Source organism: Choloepus didactylus (genome assembly GCF_015220235.1).
Source record: "Choloepus didactylus isolate mChoDid1 chromosome 11 unlocalized genomic scaffold, mChoDid1.pri SUPER_11_unloc4, whole genome shotgun sequence".
Lineage (NCBI taxonomy): Eukaryota > Metazoa > Chordata > Mammalia > Pilosa > Megalonychidae > Choloepus > Choloepus didactylus.
The window spans coordinates 1,253,688-1,257,702 of record NW_023637581.1 but is presented as its reverse complement, the minus strand read 5'-3'; the positions used below and the strand labels follow the sequence as shown (position 1 = coordinate 1,257,702).

The window sequence follows — 4,015 nt, the reverse complement described above, 5'->3', positions numbered from 1 at the left end:
ACACAAAAAAATGTGCTGTCCTAACTTACAAAAATTGTTTAAATGAAGGCACATGAGTCTAGTATGCTGTAGGCTTTTGCATGATGTGCAGGTTGAGCTTAAAAATAAGACACAGGATATTTAAAAACTTAAATTTGAAGTCTTGTCCAATTCTCTAATTCAAATACATTTGTATTCAAATGTGACTGTGTTCACTTTTTAATGAATATTTATTTTTATTCTAAGCATTTAAGGATCAACAAGGCACTAAATGTAAACATGAAAATCTAAGTTTTTCAAGGAGTCCTAGATCAAGAATAACCTTAAAATCTGGTAAACTGGGCTAATCCAAAACTTGTGTGAAAACAGGGTGTAGATGGGTGGTAGGTTTTAGCTATCATGCTAAAATAGGGAGGAAAGAGTCTTTATGTCTCATCTACTGCCATTTAGTCATTAGTTTTGGTGCCTGGTTTTAATACTCAGTGAAGAGTACATAATATTTATGCTCAATTCTATCTCAGCTGTCATAATTTTAAGTTAAAAAAAAACTTACCCTACCACATCCAAAACACTAAAATCAAAAAACGTAACAGTTGTGTTTTCAATTTGGAAGACAAATACGTGATTCTAGGAATCAAGATTTAAAATCAGAATCTCATACCTTGTGCAAGCATGTTAAATTCCAAGAACTGTGTTATATGGTAAAATTCCATGGCTTCTCCTGCTCTAGTCATGTTTGGCTTCCCTGTGATGGGAGCCTGTATTTCACTGAGACTCCCCACAGAGGGGCTAGAGTGAAACACAGATAGTTCCACATGTCAGTTTATATACAATGTAATATAACTTTGGACTTATCAAACATAATTCTTGTAGGAGGTCTCAAAGTTTGGTCTGTGATTTCTTCACCAGTTTGTGTCCTACTTTGTAAGAAATTTCAAAATAAATGGAGACTGTGTTGAAATAACAGCCCTGTGAACTTTGAGCTCTTCATCTAAGCAGTTCTGATTTCCACCAAAATCTTCAACCAGTTCAGAGTCTGAAGAAAAACTAAGGACAACATCATAATAACACATGTAATCAAAGAGTCCATGCATATTTACATTAACGGAATTTGGTGTTCTAAATTCTTCATTAAGCTGAATGAGGATATTGACATTTTGAAACCTTGAGCTCTCCATTCTAAACTCTCCTGCATAAAGATAGTATAACAAAGCTGAAAACACTTGAATATTGATACCAGCTGTATTGAGGTCCATTATTATCTCTGCTCCATACTCAGGTGAGGACAAAAGCAGTGTTTTAAATAATGGATGCCTTGCTGCTAAAATGGCGCAATGAACAGGAAAACAATTTTCTTGAAATATTAAGTCTACATCAGTACAATATCTGTACTTACAAAGGTCGGCCATATCTTTCTGCAATGTCCAGGCTCTGGTCTAGCCAAATTGGATTGTAGAGAAAGCTCCTCTAAGGTTGAAGTTCCTTCATATTCCTCAACTAAAGCATTGACATCTCTAACATCCCACCTGGAGAGGAGTTCTCACATTTGCTTGGTGTGATCAGAAGATCTATTAAATTTGGACACTTAATAACCTTCTTTTCATGGGTGGCAAGGCCAGAGGTTCTCTTTTTTGTCTTGTGGTTTCTCATGGCCATGGTCAAGTCTATACAAATTTGACACAAAATCCAAGCCTGGCTGAGAATAGGATGATGTTCCTATAAAAGATTGTTGGGCTTGTGAATTTCCCCCATCCTTGGGGAACATGAATGAGGATAGTTAGATGCATTAGCACCCATTTTCTTCAGTCACTCAGGCGTTGCATCTGCTGGTTCATCAGAGTATAATCCCAGAGACTTGTATGAACTTTCCACCCTGGATCCAGCAGTCTCTCTTCATCCATTTCCTGGAGGCTCCTCTTGCTGCTGCTGCTGCTGCTTCCATCACTTGGACTTCTGCTGCCACTCCTGCAGCCACTGCCACCAGCACCACTGGCCACACTGGCACCAACACTCTCAGCCATCCTCCTACTATCACCACCACTCTCTCTGCTCCTGTCAGTGGCTCAGGTTCCAGAACAACTCCAGGTTCCCTCACCAACAGCTTGACTCCTAGAAGGAAAAGGAGGGGATTAGACCCACAAGACCTTAGGGCACCTGTGTGGTACTGTGGCACCCACATAACATTGTTTTTTCTGTGAAGGATTACTGGGATGCCATGGGAAAGTGGTATAAAAACTACAAATTCACTTTTGATCCATGCAAAGGTATTATCTGTTTAACTTTAATTAAATCATTAATCTAAGAAAAATTAAATATATAACAACAACAAAATAATCTGAGAAAATAGGAAGGAGTTTCTGATTGTGGAGTAGAATGAATGGCAGTTCTAGATACAGTGGAGCATTACATGAAATGGGATGGTTAGTAAGGCAGGCCCAGGTGGATACTGCAAAGCTGACAGTACTGGACATTAGTAATGTGAAATAATGCATGTGATCTGGAGAGGACTGTGTAGAAAAAAACTTAAAATGATAGACCTGCTGAGGCAATCCTAAATTCAAACACTCTGTTACATTTTCTTCATAAGTGCACAAACATTTATCAGGCTATATGTCCTGAAATTTCTTCAGAAAGTGTATTCATTGAAGTAAGAAACCTAAAACTATATTTGCAGATCAGGGTGGGTTGATGGACACAAAACCAGGTTTATCAATAAAGAATTCAAGCAAAGAGAAATCAGAATAAGAATTTGTGCAATAAATCTGAAAAAAGAATGTACAAATTGCCCTAACAAGGTACATTCAAATTCTACTGCCATACCATAATTAGAAGAGAACTTCTGGTTCTTACCTATGTGTCAGAATCCTACAATGAACATTTCCCACCACTCACCCAGGATTCCACTGTCCTATTACACTCTTGCTGTAGAATATCTTGAGTCCTACATCCTACTCCTGTTTAGAGTTGAGTTTCCCCCCTCTACTTGGATTCCTGGTAATCTGCTGGAAACAGATCTCTTTCTGGGTCCTGGACTCAACTCCTGCACATCCTGGAGGCTACCAGAGAGAGCTGTCCTCAGTACCAAGCTAGTGGGATGAATTCAGAAGACAATAAGTGTGAAGGGTCAGAGTGTGTTATCGAGTTCCTGGATCCCCTCAAAGCCTTGGGAATTCAGATTTGACCCTTACCCTTATGACAAACTTTGGCACTGTACTTCACCCAGGACATCACACTGGTGGGGGTGGAGAGGCACCCAGTGCTAGGCTGACATGTGTGAGTATAGGAAGTGACTCCTGTGAAGGCCAGGATGGTCTCAGACCTCAGTTCCCTGTTCTGAGCATTGTTTTAGCACCATGATTGTCTCTCCACCTGGTGGGAGGAGCAGCCCTGAAGTCAAGGGTGGTGGCTCAGGAGCTCATGGTCTGTACAGAATCAACTCCAGCTACTCCTGCCCATGGGACCCAGACAAGTCCACCATATCTGGCCCAAAGATGCCCCTTCTCTCCAGTAGGAGCACATACAACACAGATGATGAGGAAGGAGACATCTGAAACTGAGCCTCAGATTTGCTGTAGCTGATCATGTGTCTTGACACATAACCCACTGCTCTGAGCCTCAGTTTACCACTTGTGTCATGTTCACAAAGGGCTTAGTGAAACTTCTGGCACAGAGTGTGAGCTCAATGAAAGCTGACAGGGGTGTTATCATTGTCATTTTAATGCCCTGATATGACCCTGGTCTCCACATCTCAATGAGGCATAAATGTTTCTTCCACCCACAGTGAAGCCAGGGACCCTAAGACCCAGTCCACCAGCCCCACAGATTGACACTTGTTTCTTTGTGTACCCCACAGCCCAATGACCTATACATGGCTCAAGGGCCTCCAGGAAGTGCTCTGAGAAGTGCTGGTCCCCTGTGACCTTGCACCAGCCTCCTTGTCTGGGTGCACCACCCAAACAGGCACCTGCAGGTGATGATGAATAGATACTGAACAATAACACAGAGAGCATGAGGTGGCCCTGCATGTGCTCAGCAT

At 41.3% G+C, this 4,015-nt stretch overlaps 1 pseudogene; it reads right to left on the bottom strand.

Annotated features, from left to right (window-relative positions):
* Nucleotides 1-626: 626 nt before the first annotated feature.
* Nucleotides 627-1,776, bottom strand: LOC119524685 (annotated as a pseudogene).
* Nucleotides 1,777-4,015: the final 2,239 nt, after the last annotated feature.